This window comes from Thermobia domestica, chromosome 16, assembly GCF_964235325.1.
Source record: "Thermobia domestica chromosome 16, izTheDome1.hap1.1, whole genome shotgun sequence".
NCBI lineage: Eukaryota > Metazoa > Arthropoda > Insecta > Zygentoma > Lepismatidae > Thermobia > Thermobia domestica.
Genome location: NC_137469.1, coordinates 180,995,031 through 181,012,703, shown reverse-complemented (window position 1 = coordinate 181,012,703; position 17,673 = coordinate 180,995,031). Strand labels below are relative to the sequence as shown.

The 17,673-nt window shown below is 37.5% G+C and overlaps 1 protein-coding gene across 1 annotated transcript in view; it reads right to left on the bottom strand.

Moving 5' to 3' along the window:
• Positions 1 to 6,511, bottom strand: part of LOC145673528 (carcinine transporter-like) — a 146,609-nt gene extending 140,098 nt beyond the window's left edge. The window contains exon 1 of the mRNA XM_081743317.1: positions 6,307 to 6,511. The gene's annotated coding sequence lies outside the window, so the exon portion shown is untranslated. The remainder of the gene's footprint in view (positions 1 to 6,306) is intronic.
• Positions 6,512 to 17,673: the final 11,162 nt, after the last annotated feature.

Genomic DNA, 17,673 nt, shown 5'->3' with positions numbered 1-17,673 from the left:
CGAGATTTGAACCCAAGTAGCTGCAATGGGAGTCTCCTGCTTTTACAATTTTGTTTTAAGAAATCGCCCCAACCGGAGTATTGTTCGCTATTGGCACCTCATGTCCTTTCGACGTATTTCAAACACTACAGGGACACGAACACAGAAATACTGAGGACAATTAAAATTCCGACCTTGCTCTTCAGAGGAATTCGAACCCCTAGTGGATTGCGCTTCATGATGAGAAGCCGAACGCCCGGGAACACTCGGCTAGTGCCACCGGTTCAACTTGCCACAAATTCCTCATATGAATATAAGAAAATAAACTAGTAGTTATTTAACATAAACATAGAACTGTTTACGAGGCCTGTCTAAAAAGTATCCGACCTTAACTTTTTCCACGCAAAGTAGTGATTCTCAGGCGGCGCCACCGTGCACGGTGGAAGGAGGAACCTTAATGCGCATGCTTGAATTTTTTTTCACCGCGTTCGCGTGTGCCAGTCGTGAGCTGGTGGTCGCGAAGTGAGGTGCTGTTGGTAGTGTTCGTCGGATTTAGTGTTTCTCGCAAGATGACTGAACGAATTGAGCAAAGATACTGCATCAAATTCTGTCAAAGGCTGGGTGATTCTCAAAGCCAAACAATTCGTAAGATTCAGCAGGTGTTTGGAGAAGATGCGATGGGTGTAACACAAATTAAACAATGGTTCAACCGATTCAAAGATGGCCGCACATCAGTCGAGAGTGAGCAGCGTAGTGGCAGGCCCCAAACTGCTCGGAATGCAGCTGTTGTTGAGCGGGTGCGAAATTTGATGATGGCAGATCGCCGTTTGACAGTGCGGGAGATTGCAGAAGATGTTGGAGTGAGTAAAGATTCTGCACATGCAATTTTGCGTGACGATTTGAACATGAAACGAGTGGCTGCTAAATTTGTACCCAAGTTGTTGTCTAAGGAACAAAAAGACACCCGTTTTGACGTTGTACAGGACCTTCTGGACACCACCAACACTGATCCTGGGTATCTGAATTCCGTGATAACTGGAGATGAGTCATGGGTGTACGGGTACGACCCAGAAACAAAACAACAATCGTCTCAATGGAAGCATCCCGATTCTCCAAGGCCGAAGAAAGCGCGGCAGGTACGAAGCAAAATCAAGGTGTTGCTGACTGTTTTCTTCGATGCCCGTGGAATTGTGCATCACGAGTACGCACCGGAAGGACAAACAGTGACAAAGGAGTACTATCAAGATGTTCTCAGGCGACTCCGTGACGCAGTCCGGCGCAAAAGACCAGACATGTGGACAGCGAAGAACTGGCACGTCCATCATGACAACGCCCCAGCACATTCATCCCAATTAATCCATACGTTCTTAGCCAAACATGGAATTACAACCGTTCGCCAACCTCCCTACTCTCCAGACCTGGCTCCTTGTGACTTCTGGTTGTTTCCAAAATTGAAGACGCCTCTGAAGGGATCCCGTTTTGAGAGTAGAGAAGACATAATGCGGAACACGACGACGGAGCTGAACAACATTCCAAAAGAAGACTTCCAGCGGTGTTTCCAGCAGTGGAAGGATCGGTGGGCTAAGTGTGTGGAAACACAAGGGGCCTACTTTGAAGAGGATTAGGGTCCCGAATCTGTCAGGTATTCGCAACTATTTCTCTGGCCAAAGGTCGGATACTTTTTAGACAGCCCTCATATTTCTACACGTTTGATACAATTCCAAGAATATGAAAATAATTTATATCGTCTTTTCTTCTTTTAAAATTACAAGTTACGGTAAAAAACGAAATGTAATGTAAATCGGAACCATCCCTGCAACCGATGACCAGCGCCGTAACTTTGATTCTTTTCTGGGGGGCGGGCAAGCATAAATAAGCTTATTTGGGTCCCCTAGAAAAAGTTGATTTTCTAATTATTGGGCCCCCTCTCTCTAACTTTTTCTTAATCTTTATGGGCCCCGGAGCCTGTGGGCCCTTCCGCACGGCAAGGTCTGCGGTTCCGTTAGTTACTCCCTGGGTCCATTCCATACATGACAAAATTATTAAGGGGACAATATTGATAAATCTCAAAGCCATACGAATAAATATTATTTCTAGAGCCCCTAATAGTAGACATTTTTTACTGAAATGGGTCTACGACACAATTTAGTTCTATTTACTTTTAGTGTGCTGTTTTGTTTATGTAATGTAGGGACCCTATTTGATGCTTCATTTCTACTTTCATGTTCCTATCGTATATGGAGTAAGAAAATTTTGTCTGAAAATGAGCCCCCTCGAACGGCGGGGAGCTTCTCTGGGAGGGGGACAGTTGCCCCTGCCCCTCACAAGTTATGGCTCTTCCGGTGGCGTAGCCTCAACTTGAAGAACGTTTCGTGATATTTTTCTCATTAAGAAACGTCTATATAACTTGTTTTTGAGTTAAACAAGGAAATCTCGAGTAAGTCATTAAGACACCCACACAAGTTGCTTATATTTTCTTATTTATATTTTATTTATGTTTGTTTGTTTTTGTTATATTTGAGTATCTTGTTTATATTTTTCCATGAAACGACTTTAACTAGGTATTAGTTTGGTAGGACGTTTAAATGGTGCGGTAGGTGAGTGTTTAGCGCATTGAACTTCTCTTTGGTGGACCCGGGTTCGGATCCCGGCCAGGCTCGTTTCTGTTTTAATTTCGATGCATACTCAGTGTGACAAGCAAGATCTTCTCTCCTCCAGAAAGAAAAAGATGTTGGAATGAGAATTGGAGAAGGTCTCTCAATGGAGGCAATCATTTACCAAGTTATTTCCAGCAGTTGTTCTAGATTTGATATTTTCAGCTACTTTCAAGCATTTTCTGATTCATATGTGATCAGTGTTTTTATTTCTTTGAATATATAGTATATAATAAAAAAATACATTACATACACAACAATATTGAGATTAACATATGATGTTCATTGGACAACACGCTCTGAACCAGAGAGATTGATCTCAGAATGGAAAAATGTTTCGTACGTCATCTACTCACAATTGTACTTCCATAGAGACTTGACTCAGTGCTACCAACTGCTGTCAGTGCCGAGAAAAGTTATGTGTAAGTTGGGTTGCATCTGTATAGGCGTTCTCTCAACTGCAAAAGACCTGGACCCCAAGTAATGGAATTAGAGCACTTAGAGCAGGGGTGCCCACAAAGGGGGGCTATGATGCAAACTGCGTCATTGAAATATTTGGGGTGGTTAAAATCTATATAAATATGTTTGAGGGGGTGTAAAAATTAATTGAAAAGTTTTTTTTCATAGAAGAACACCTACGGATAGACAATTGAGGCGGGTGCGTCATGGATATGAGGGGGGTGGGCACCACTGCTTAGGGGAGAGATACTTTTGTGGTTGGGTGTACTATTAAACTCCAAACTTTGTACTCCTCCCAACAAAACTTTGTGGGTGCGCGTCTGCCTAAAGCTTAATGTTGGGTACTCCTTGGTCACACGTTCCTCCTCCTAGTTATGCGCGAGTGCATAATAGATTCATTTTATTGTGAAGATAAAAGTATTGTTCTTATTTGGTTATATATTTAAATTTCTCTCGGTAAGTTTAGCGTTTTTAAAACAAGAAACCAATTTTAAGTCTTCACCACAGCAAAATTAAACTACAGCTAATTTTAAAGTTTTTCTGCAATATCTTCGAAACAAATAAAAATAATCGAAAAGCAAAGACGTAGTGCACTGGACAATATGATTTTGCATATGATACCGTTATCACAACTCACCTATTTGCTTTCTATTTGCAACTGTCGATAGATTTAGCATTTGTTTTTCGGGAGGGGGGGGGTTCTGTAAATAGTGGCACACCAAAAGCAGATAGGTGAGTTGTCGTAAAGGTATCATATGCAAAATTATATTGCCCAGTGCACTACGTCTTTGCTTTTCGATTATTTTTATTTGTTTTGAAGATATTGCAGGAAAATCTAAAAATCTGCGGTAGTTTAATTTTGTTGTGGTGAAGACTCTTAAGTAACACTCGACCGTCCGTAGGATTTTTCGCAGGAGAGGCAAAGTTTCTATCCTTATTATTATTGCCATTTAAAATTATTTGTCCTTTTGTAACATAACGCTCAGTTCGAGATAAAGGAAGGGAAAAGGCGTGAAAAGAAGTCGCGCAGGGACTTATTTGTATTGTACTATCACGATATTCACGCCATAGTTTCAGCAAAAAGACAAATGATTTTGTAACTCACTAACCACATAGTATCATACATATTGGAGAATAACATTTAGAAAATTCGAAAACTTAATTAAAATTATTCATTCACTTGAACTCCAAGGAAAAGCTATTGCCCCATCTTGTTCCCTCTGGCGGACGTCCACGAGTAAAGAAATATAGAATATGGCAGCAGAGTTTTCTTGACAAGCTTACATGTAAGCTTACTAAAGTAAAACTCGTTCGGAAAAGTATTGATGTCTCTGACGCTATCGCTATAGTAAAGTGTCCGCCAGGAATTAGAAAATGCAATGTCTTATGTTCCTTGGAAGGTGTAGGGTTCACTACTCCTTGCAGGCATTTTAATTTGGTTAATCAGAAAAGGTGTTGGGTATAGCCATTGATTGGAACGCGTAGCTTCGGCGTGCGTGACACCAGGTTCGATTATTGATGGGAAATAAAACTATCATAGGATAATTTGGAAGTAGCTTGAATTAAGATGATTCAGCTAGGACCTACCAGCACAATGAGCTTCAAAGGAGTTATCATTATAGGACAAGTTTAATTTTTTCTGTGCTCCGTGTGAAATATATTCATGTCATAAAATGCAATCTCTTACTTTTCAGATATCTAGGATTGTTTTAGAAAAAATGAATCAGAGTTCATCTTACTAAGTACGATTTCAGTTCAAAAAACAGTGGCTATGTAGCGGGATATCGGGCTCAAGGACCCCCCCGGAATAAATTTGTTGATTTTTCACATTCCACGTACAACAATAATCCTTTTTTTTTTTAACCATTTCCAAGAATTTCATTAACCTTCCATTTTCTTATGCTCTTTGTTTAGAAATAATGCTGTATTTGTCAAATTTCATTCCGTGTAAGAAATGCGTTCTTTTTTTCTCTCTCTCTTTCTTTCGTCCACTCTACTCTTCTGTTTCTTTTTCTTAGTTGTTTCTTTCGTTTTCCCTATCATACTTTCGAGCATTGTTAGTTGTGATTCAAGTCGGCCGTCGTTAGTAACACCAAAACTAAGAGAAGCTGATAAGCAAAACTGGTGTTTCACAACAACTTGCACGGCTGGTGTTACACACAACTAAAACTGCAATCAGTATATTTCAGCTTCAACTTGTGTCAACATTTTATTTTAGGTAAAAACGTACACAGATAAAACTCAATATTCCCCCCCCTTTTTTTTTAATGAAACCAGTTAACTTGAAATGAGACTACAAATATTCAACGTGTGTCTGCAGGACCGTCATTCCACCGACATACGAGTTTCACGTTTTTTCCCTAGTACATTAGTAGACAATCGATTAAAATATAGTTAATTCACAAATTCGGGTGGGCAATTGCCCCCTGCTTCCCCGTGTTGAGCACAACCTCCGAAACAAAATCCTAAATACGCCACTGTCAACAAATAACAATATTTACGAAGGACAATGTAATACGATATTCTCTTTGCTGTTGTTACGGCAGATAAATAGTGGCAATTCAATATCAATTTAATTAATGAAAATCAGAACAATCTCGTTGGAAATTCACTGCCCACTGAAGTTCACGCCATGAGCACATATATTTATTATTTCAGAGTAAGATGTCCTCTAACTAAAGGGGGCCGGAAACCGAAACACACTAATTTTGCGAACAAATGACAATAAATTTTCAACAGTTTCATATTAAAAGAAATGACGCACACGCACAAAGTTTAATTTTCACATTAAGTGATGTGATGTTTCAGCAATATAATCAGAGATAATTTGTTAGTCTTAACGGACCACTTTTGCAGAGACCGCTGAAATTTCATCTCGAAAAACTTAATTGATAATATCACGCCACTAATCTTGTATAACACATGTGTCTTGTACTGTATTTTGTTACACTGAGATTATGATTTCGGTGTGTGATTAAAACATTTGAAACACACGAGACCCTTCAGAAATGTTTGTTGTTATGCAACATTTCATCCTTTCGTTTTCTGCTATGAATATTCATTTAATCTGACGACGTCGCGTGAATTGATGAAGCGCGATAAGAAACATTCCTCCGAACAACAAGATATTCAACACACGGCAGGTTGAGAAAATACTTTAAAAAAGCATTTTATATTCTGAGATAACATGAAAGCAAAAGCATTTGTTACTCACCGCGTATTTTGGCGAAATTCCTTGTAGTTATGTATTTTGTGCGAATGTTGTCATGCCTCAAGTCTGCTCTGGCTTCTGGCAGCCTCTCCGATCACCTGCACTCGCGGATAGGCAGACGGCCAACTGCTTCCAAGTTGTCTGCAGAGCGATCGATTTCTGTTTCCCACGTGTTGCGAACAGTGACGTCGCCCAACGACTGACCCAATCTCATCCACTGAAAGAACTGAATATGCGCGAAAAGTTAGGTCAACAAAGGTCTTACTATAAATAACAGTGTTGCTATCCATATTAGGAAATAACTAACACTTGTCTATACAAACTCAATTAATTAATTTTGTATTATTAGCTACTGGGTGGAGTGAAGTTGATTACTAGAGCAACTCAAAAGCATAATAGCAATTTAGACATAGGGTTCGTACCTTGAACATGATTCTGGTTGTTTAAGAGTCCAGAAGAAACTATTTGTAAAAGCACAATAAAGCATAATTTTAGAAAATAAAGCATAAAGCATAATTTAAAACATATAGCACAATTCTTCGAAAATTCTGTTTAACTGTAAGTTTAACATACTGTATTAATATATATTTTTTAAAACCAATATTTACAAAGCAAAATCATTGAAAACACAATGCAACAATGAAAAGCTAATTTTTATTTCTGTAAACTTTTCGGTGTAGTCCTTTGACGTGAAGAAAAGAAAGAAAAAAAGGAAAAGAAGAAAACTTTCCGCCAACAATGAATAGTACACAAGAACTAGACACTGTATTGTTATGTGTACCTCTTGAACTTGAGCACTTTCTGTATTTTTTTGGTGGCATCTTCTACTTTTCCTTTCTGTATATATGCACCTCGAAGACGCACACAAGTGATAAAAAAATGACTCGAGTAAAGCATATCTCTTTACAATGCATTAAGTAGGAAGTTCATTAAAAATGAAAGAAACTGGTTGCATATTAATAAATAGATCAAGTAGAATATTTAATGTATAGTAAATATTATACATTATACACGATTAATATAAAACAATGATTGAAATTAACAATAAAACATAATAAAGCATAATTTGGAAAAAAAATAAAGAATAATTGCAAAAAAATAAAGCATAATGTGGGTTGCTCTATTCATTACTGATGGAATAGAATCCTCCGAAGTTGGCGAAGTAGGATATATATTGAAATTTATTAAACATCTAATTCTCACTTTTAAAAATTCGGTTTGACAGAGGAACTTGCACTGCATACCCACAATACAATATTCATCGCTTTTCTAACGTGTTCTTGTGTTAGGGAAGGAGGTAGCAATTAAAGGTGAGAATTTCAACGGAACTAGGGCAGTGAGTGGAAAGTCCTTGACTCTAACAAGGAAGGGTCACGCACAGGCCCGCAACCAGCCACAGAGGTTTGGGGGGCCATGAATATGTTAGGGGGGGGGAAAGTCATTAAACATTTTCTTACCAATAGCTAAATTGTGGTTTTTGTATTAATAATAGCATTAGTGTTAAAGTTTAGAGAAACCACGAAAAGTTTAGGGGGGCCAGGGCCCCCTAGCTCCCCTCTGGTTGCGGGCCTGGTCACGCAGTGGCTCCGCTGAGATCCAAACGAGACAATTGTGTTTGCATTTGATATGTTATAACTAGACGAATCCCAAAGTTATACGTTCCACCGGGCGGAATATCGTGAGTTACAACATATTTTGTAATGTAAGGACTACAAAAAATTACCTGACAGAATAGTTTGAACCAAGTCATTTGTTCCGAAACGGTTGGGTAAGTGGAAAACTCGGCCAACACGTATCTCATCATTTTCAACGACAAACTTTTTGGGGTAAAAAACTTTGCCCCAGGGTCCCCCGCAGGGTTCCAGACGGGGTCCAACTCAAAATTTTCAAATGGCAAGGGGGGTTAAGTGGCACATAATTTGAAATTGTAAAATGAAAGACAATGCAGCAAGTCTCGACTCTCTACAACAACCCTGTGCAAAATGGCGATGAGTCAAAATGTAAACAGAAACTTAATTGAAAATTTATGACCACTTTGAATCCAAGATGGCCACTTAAAACCTATATCGAAAGAATAAGCATACCAAACTGCTGAGGCTAGGAAAACCAAATTTGGCATTAATGTTGATTAGTAGGTACTGATGTGTAGAAAATTTTCCGGAAAATTTCCCCTATATTTTTCCGGAAAATTTTCCGTTCTAAAAAAAATAAAAGTAATCAAGTAACAATTCCTCAGCAGTCATGAAATTGACTGAATTCATGTATAGATATGTTAAAAAGTGAAAGATCGTTTAAAGAATCTGAAAATTTTCATGGCTCAGACAGTTTTCAGTACTATGTAGGAACAAGTTAAACAATTTTTCATGAATCGAAATATTTTCTGCCTTATATGGTAAAATTGAAGAACATTTTATGAGTCGGAAAGTTTTCATCATTTTGAAGCAAGAAGTAAAACAACTTTTTTGTGAATCGGAAAGTTTTATTGCTCTGTAGAAACAAGTGAGAGGAATGTTCATAGATCGGAAAATTTTCCTCACTATGTAGAAACAAGTGGAAAACACTTTTCATAGACCTGACAAATTTGGATATTATGTATAGTGATGTTAGGTGGAAAATTTTCCACTATATTTAACTGCACATAGAGCTACAAAATTGAATTTCAGTAGAGGAAAGTTAGTCAGCAACAAATTATAATTTTCCAATTAGCTTTCGGGAACCGGAAAATTTTCTATTTCAAGTTGGTAAATAAAATTTTAGTATTTCTCTCTCTCTCTCTTGCTCTGCGAGCTCCTTCGTTGCTAAGCGGTTAGCATACGCGCCTTTGGCATGGAAAACCTGGCTTCGATTCCCTGCGGGAGCTCATGTAGTTCGGATTCCACGTTAATCAATTGGTACCGTTTTATATAGTCTCGCTGTTGAAAGGGACGTTAAACTCAAAATCAACTCAATGCAACTACTCTCTCTCTCTCTCTCTCTCTCTTTCTTTCTCTTTCTCTCTCTCTCTCTCTCTCTCTCTGTGTGTGTGTGTGTGTGTGTGTATGCAAAGTGCAGAGAACATACCTCGAGTTCGTAGAGTACAAATATCCCATTCTATTATTTAAAATTTCAATTTATTAAAAGTCATGAATATTTTCCGATTAATAAAAACATACTCCACTTATTCATTCGATTCATGAAAAATTGTTCCACTTGTTCCTACATAGTACTGAAAATTGTCTAAGCCATGAAAATTTTCAGATTCTTTAAACGATCTTTCACTTTCTAACATTTCTATATATGAATTCAATCAATTTTATGAATACTGACGAATTGTTATTTGATCATTGATATTTGTTAAGAACGGAAAATTTTCCGGAAAAATATAGAAGAAAATTTTTCACCTCACATTTCGGCTAAATAACGATGTAGGAATAAGTGGAGTATGTTTTTATAAATCGGAAAATTTTCATCACTAGTAGTAGGTGAAGAAAATATGCGAAATGTTCAAACACGCGACATCTTGAGTTCAAAATGTCGCACTATGTATCGAACGCATGTCCAGCTGAAACCACTGGTGTTGGAGCAGCGAAATATGGTATTTACGTTTGTGGTTAATAGTAGATATCCACAAAATATCAAAGAGTATCAACTGTAATCCAATATGGCTGCCAGCGTGAAAAATGAGTTTGTATATGAATATGTTATTTCTTGGAATAATGTGACCAAACCAACAAAGTTTGACGCAGCTCGATGTACTGAAATGACACACATAGTTTGGTACTACTCGCCAATCTTGCAAATGAATGATTTTTCTGTATATTTGGTATTGCTTGAAGTAATGCGATCAAACCAACGAATGACATACAAATGTAACCATCACGAATACGTTACAATAGAGCCCCCAACCTACTGGTGCAGCAAGTCCTTTATGCATGAACTACGTATGACAAAATTAGAAAAATACCCGAAGGTATTCAACTTTTGTTTAGCAGTATGAGGAGGAAGTCAGAGTTGTGTATTCATCGCATATTCGTTATATCCACGTAAATGATGTCGAGAGAACCTTGGCGAACGAGCATTAAGAACAAAACACATATGTGTTGTTACCGAATGAAATAATAGTTGAAGAGAATCGAAATTCAATTCTTCTTTAGTCTTCTTATTGGTTCTAAATACATAATAGAGAAAAATAAAGATTTAGATTTGTACTGTTATGAATGACATAGGATTTAAGCGGCCATCTTGGATTCAAAGTGGCCATAGTTTTTCAATTAAGCTTTTGTTTACATTTTGACCCGCCACAATTTTGGACAGGGTTGTCGTAGAAAGTCAAGACTTGCTCCATATACTTTAATTTAACAAGATCTCGCAAACGATGAGCTACTTAACCCCTCTTGCCATTTGAAACTTTTTAGTTGGTCCCCACCTGGGACAAGACGTTTTAACTTAAATTGTTGTACTTTGAAAGTAATGCCACACTCCTTTTCCTATTTTCACATTTGTCTCACCGTTTCGGATTTATAGGGGTGACCATGGACTTTTCAATTAAGGTTTTGTTTACATTTTGACCCGCCGCCATTTTGCACAGGGTTGTCGTAGAGTCGAGACTTGCTGCATTTTTTTTTTCATTTTACAACAGCTTTCAAACGATGTGCTACTTTACCCCCCTTGCCATTTGAAAATTTTGAGTTGGAACCCGTCTGGGACCCTGAGAAAACTTTTTTTTTATCCCAAAAAGTGTGTCCTTGAAAATTATGGGATACATGTTCGCCCAGCTTTCAATTTACCCAACAATTTCCGAACAAGTGACCCAGTTCAAACTATTCTGTCAGGTAATTTTTTTTTGTAGTTCTTACATTACAAAATATGTTGTAACTCACGATATTCCGCCCGGTGGCACGTATAACTTTGGGATTCATCTAGTTATAACATATCAAATGCAAACACAATTGTCTCTTTCGGATCTCAGCAAAACCACTGCGTGACTCTTCCTTGTGAGTTCATCTTATCTTTTCAGTTTATTTAACGAACTTCCAGAAACAGTGATGTCATTTTAAACTGGAGTCCTTGATAATGCTATGAGAAAGGAAGTATAACAGCCACAACAAACGGATATACAGAGTGTCTGAAAAGTCCTCTGACATAAGGTAACTTTGTTATTATCAGAGATAGAACAAAATATGAGGGGAAATCGTCTAAAGTGAAATTCGACGTTTTCAATCTAAAGCGAAAGATTTATTCTAAATTGGACGAACCGTTTGAGCTGTACACTCTTTATGCGCCCAATGTTAAATGAAAATGCAACGTTGCCATTTACCTGGACCCACAATATAAGTGAATGACGTTACTGTTTGAAATAAGGGCTGGCCATCGACACGTTAGCGTAAAAGACAGTAACTTCGTTCACCTATGTTGTGGGTCCAGGTAAATGTCACCGTTGCATTTTCATTTAACATTGGGAGCATAAAGAGTGTACAGCCCAAACGGTTCGTCCAATTTAGAATAAATCTTTCGCTTTAGATTGAAAACGTCGTATTTGGAGACGGTTTCGCCTCTTACATTTTGTTGTAACTCTGATAATAACAGAGTTACCCTATGTCAGGGGACTTTTGAGACACTTTCTATTTAAAGGCTAATATCCTGTCATTTTCCTGGTATAGTTGAGAGAAATCATAGTCACCGGATTCGAATATTGAATCCCAATTGGAAGTAAGAGCACAAGACCCCTCGGCACCTATTTTTTTAAACTAATGAAACTGTTGGAAACACATGTTGATAGTTTCTGCACGTACCTATTGGAAATATTTTGAAGTATTTCCAAATTCGGATCTATGGATAGTTCTGGTTCAGCCCTTGACAACAGTCACAAAGTTTGGCGATATCGTCAAACTTGATATGAGGTCATTCACAGAGAGTCGTCAGTCATTCACTGATCTGAATAACAAAACAAAAACCAGTTTTGCGGAATTTCGTTTTTATATTTGTGGACAACAAAAGCAGGATCAAAGTGCATAGAGAAATGAAATTCTAAGTAGGATAAAAAAGACCAAAGAGAAAATTATAGAGATGGGCATAAACATTTGTACTATATCCTTTAAGAAAGCCGTATGCAACAACCGGGGGCCATGAATATGTAAGGGGGGATCAAGTCATCAAACATTTTCTTAAAGATATCTAAATTATGTTTTTGTATTAATAATAGCATTTTGTATTGAGATCTAGAGTGGCCAGGTCCACCCTAGCCTCCCTCTGGTTGCGGACATGTTTCCTGAATAACTGATACCTACTGAAAATATTCTCCGAGTTAGAACATTCAGTGTACTACCAAACACAGTTAGAATACTTGAGAACATGAAAGGTCGAGTTTCCACTAAAACGGTTAATTGATTTTTCTGTTTTTCAAATAAACGAATGACGATATTTCAGAAACTTACATCTTTGAATTCACTCTTGCTACTTTCTGGTAGGCCTACTATCCCTAGTAGCAAGAAAGCTTTCAGCCAATTGGCGCGTGCTTTGCTTTTGGCTTTCTAAGCTTGCACTTGAAACACATGCTTTGATACAATCTGCCTTTTGTTGTACTTGCAAGAGATGCTTTTGATCCTTCGCAGAGCGTCATTGCATCACTGGCCGTTCATTGGACATTAACATGAATTGACTAGTAAAACGTTTGCGTGAAGCTTGAATGGAACACTGAATGTAAGGTTGCCTCCATGTAACTTCGTTACTGGAATCCAGTTTGCAGTATGCTTGCACGTTTTCCAATCAAGCTGGATGCAAGCTTGGCCGACTTGCAATTCAAGCTTGCAGCAAGGAGTGTGAAAGTTGTCTCTGCTGCTAGGACATGAATATCCAACGGGAAGGACATTGAAACTAGTATTCCATTAACTTAAAGGGAAAATATTCTCAGTTAATAAAATCGACTGCAACAGTGGCGGATGCAGCCCTAGGCCCCGCAGTTTTTTGAGTGACAAAAATAATAATTGAAGCTATTACTTGTATATTTTTGAAAGTTTAAACTCATGATATACCAATCATAGCCTGGATTCTTGCTGGCCCCCGTTTTTACCTTCTAGATCCTCCACTGGACTGCGAAATAATTTTAAATGATTAAGAGGGGAAAGGTATAGGCGAGGGGAAAGGTTTTTTAGCATGAAAAAATTAATACGTCTTTGTGACCTCAATGCAAAATGACGAATCTGAAATTTCTTACGTGTAATTTCTTCTCTGGCGCTCAGTAGAAGACGCTAAAGGTGGATCCAAAATCAACAATAGGTTCTGTATATCTTTGACACTCATTTTGTATTGCACGTCATTTGTACTAAAGACTATAAAATGTCATCGTATATTCATCACAATGTTTATTTTTCAAAAAGCTTTGAAACAATGTACTGCTCAACATCGTTTGATATTTGAACTTTTTGAATTTCCTCTTTTGGATTTTATTAGCTCAAAATGTTAGCTATCAAATGAATGCTGTTTTGAACTGATGTAAAAGGATAACCCCAAACTTTTCGCACAGCTGCTGTCTACAACCCCCACCCCCCGATGTATATAGATATATTATATCAATTAATACCTCACAATGTTAGACCACCTTCAGCTTCTAGTAGCATTCGTCGCTCAACTGAGCCACATAATTTGTGAATCGTTGCCAGAGAAAAAGCGGAGTGTTTTTCGTGCAATACAACATTGAGGTGTGCCCAGTATGACGGAGGAGGACATTTGTCATGTTTGAAGAGTGTATCGTTATTAGGAATACCATATGTACGGTACCATGGGGCGCATTTAGTCACTAGAGATGGTTTCTTCTCGTCTCGTCTCGAAATTTCGAGACAATACCGAAACCAAGACGGATCTTTGTAAATCGAGACAAGACCGGGACTCAACCTAGAAAGAGTTACTAGAGATGAAACCGAAACCAAGACAGACAGTTGTAATTTGAGACATCACGAATTCCAGTCTCGTCTCGAATATTGACAAAAGACCACTGAGATTATCTTTATTCAAACTTCGTGTCGTTGCTCAGTAATGTGCTAGATAACGGGTCGATTGTGCTTAGATGGCGAATCATAGGCATATGCACAGAAGAAAAAGGGAAAAGTCAATGGTGACTACTTGGTACACTCAAAGTGTTATAAGCGGCGCATAATTTTGAATTGGAATTCAATACGTTTCATGTCCGTGACTGTACTATTAGTTCATTACTCTTCAAAATAACTTGCCAAAATAAATAAATAAATAAATAAATAAAATAAATAATAATAATTAAAAGCTTTAGGTATTTCAAAACTCTTTATGATTATCTTAAGAATTCTTAATCTGTAAAAACTCCTTTCTAATTCTGTCTTTAAATTGAGTTGCGAGTACAGATGTTAGCTACCTTACACACCATCAGTGTGAAAGTTCATGGAGTCACAAACATGTTCATACAAGTAAATTCCTTTGAAATCTGAGTTTTACGTCCCACGGTTATGCCGGTTAGGCTAAAGAAGTCGGTGATTATGAGAAATGAGTGAAAATGGTGGAATGAAGAAAGTAGAAGGAAACGGGAGAATCCCGAGAAAACCCACGAGCACGGTGTTTGTCCACCACAAAATCTACACGGCGCGAACTGGGATCGAACCAGGGACCCTAAGCACCGGAGGTGAACGCTCTACCACTGAGCCACTGCGCCCCCCCAAGTATGTTCCTATAGGTATACGTACTACTATTTCGCCACAAGTACAGTAAGTATCTGACCTCAGCATTACTTTAAAAAAATCAATTTAAGATCTCTAAGTCGTTGCATTATGAGTTTAGACTTTCCGAGTTTAGACTTCTAATAAAAATACAAAACACTGAATCTGAACTAAAATTTAAAGTTATAGTTTGTCAGTACTAAAGTGTACCTCAACAGAGCTTGTCTTAGAAAATCATCTAAAATTCAACATCAAATAAAGTATGCACTTGCATAATGTTTGTCAATATCTTACGATACGCTACTTGGATCATTTTCACAAACACAAATACATATTAATTTCATGCATTAAAGATCATTCTCCAAAATTCAATTGTTTTAATTTCATTCTAAACAAAATGATTGTAAATACTGATATAAAGACTAAAAATGTCTAAATTTCTAAAAATAGTTGGTTATTGGTATGACTAAACTATCTCTCACATATGTCCCTAAACAATGTTATTCATACTAGGTAAATAACTCATAGCATAACCAAATTATTATTATAATGCACTACGTGTAGGCAGGAAGTGTGACGGTAGAGTACATATGCTGTGTAGCGTAAGGTTTGTAGTCTGTGATTGATATGTAAAACAATGGTTGCTATGATAAACAAGATGGATTAAAGATTCTGAATATATATCGTAAGGACAAAGATGGGAGGATTATATAAGTAAATTACTTGAAAAGATTCGAAGAGATTATTGTCTAAAGATTAAAGATCAAAGATATGAATTAAAGGGAGAATAATTACTTTGATTATTGGTGCAGAACGATTCTAGATAGTTAAAAATAATTATATTTAAATCTACTAACACTATCCAAATCCCCTTAGAAAATAACTTTTATACCTTTTTAAATAATTAAGAATAATTAAGATGGATTTTACCAACTAGTGTTGACCTAATCAGGTAGTATTTTACCTGTCGTTCTACTCAACGATATATCCACATGACGCCACTGACCGCAAAGTATGCTGGGAAAGAAGAGAGGAGAAAGGCTGATTCGATCGTCCCCTGTCTTACACTGAGGCTGCGTGAGACATATACGAAGCGAGACTACCCTCTACAAGGCTGGAGTCAGAAACGCCTCTTTCTTCTTCTCGGAAGCAGTGGTCGCACTATGACGTCACATGGCGACAGCTCAAGGTACAAATATGTGGTGATTGAAAATAACAAATTGAGTTAATTTATTTTGTGACTATGTTGTGAACTGCATTTTACTATTCGTGTTTTTTATATTTAATTATTTGTTAATATGGGTAACTGAGTGGATGTCTATTAAATAAAATGCCCTCTAGGTGTGCTGTTGTAACTAATGAAAACAACGGCAAAAGTGACGATGAAAAGGTACTATTTTTCATCGTTTCTGAAATGATTCTGTTATCTCTGAGATATGGACAATAAGATGCAAACGTAAAGACAGTTATAAAACCCAAAACATAGAATTGATTGTACTCGTTACGAAGCTTACTTTACTAAACTCCTTTACCAAACACAAAACAAGCCTCATTATTCATTACTATGATTAATATTACCCTTTCTATTTATTTGATTTGCAAATTTGTTATTAAATAATCTGATCACACAATTTTCCAGGCAGAATTTTAAGATGTTCATGAGCAAGGAATCAAATCTCTTTTTACACCTTCGTTGTTTAAGAGTACAGAGGGTCAGTACCTACTTGCGTTGCTCTGGTCAATTTACTTAATAAAATATGAAATACGATATACGATATTTTAACTGAAAAAGATAGTAGGCCTATCTTAGTAGTTATAGAACTTTTCATCAAACAAAGTGTTAGGAACAACTAGGAATGCTAACATAGATATACAAATATTCAGATCAGGGAGTAATCTACACCCCCCCAACACCCCTCCAAATTTCTTTACACATACCCCTGGATGGAAAAGGAATACTCCCCAAATCCAATTATATCAATCAGTATCATATAGATTATTTATTACATCAAGTTAAAAAAGGTTTACCGTTTAGGAAAGAAGGCAATATTCTTATCTATTTATTTCACTTCAAAATACGAAGCGACTTCGTTCTCATAAACGGCTTCGAGAAACGCATGACCTCATTGTTTCGGGCAGTGTTTTGATCGAAACAATTGACCAAACAGACCGCTGATACCTACCTACCCTCCTGGGCTCCGCGGTCGTTTCCGAGAAAAGAGATTTGTGGACAGATGCAGATAACTGAAATTGGCAAGGTCTTGAGCGGTCATTCACCTACCTCCTCCTCAATAAGGGAATGTGTGACAATATAGTAATAATCTAGAGGGGCCTATACCAGATTCAGTTGGTAAGTGCTACTCTGCAACAGCCTCGCAACCAGAGGGGGCTAGGAAGGGCCTGGCTCTCCTAAATTTTTCATGTCCCCTTCAGACCTCAATACAAAATGCACAATTTAGATATTTGTAAGAGAAGTTTTAATGACTTGGCCCCTCCTAACATATTCATGGCCCCAAAAGCTCTGTGGCTGGTTTCGAGCCTGCTCTGCAAGTGGTGTATCAACGGACGGACGTTAGAAGGGTGCAGTCAAAACGTTTTTAGAAATGAAGAGATCGATCGAAGTAAGAATTATATATATTTTAGACTGAGTCTAGTTTTATGCAGGAACGCATTTGGCGCTAGTTTAATTTTTTGTAAAGTATGTTTTTAT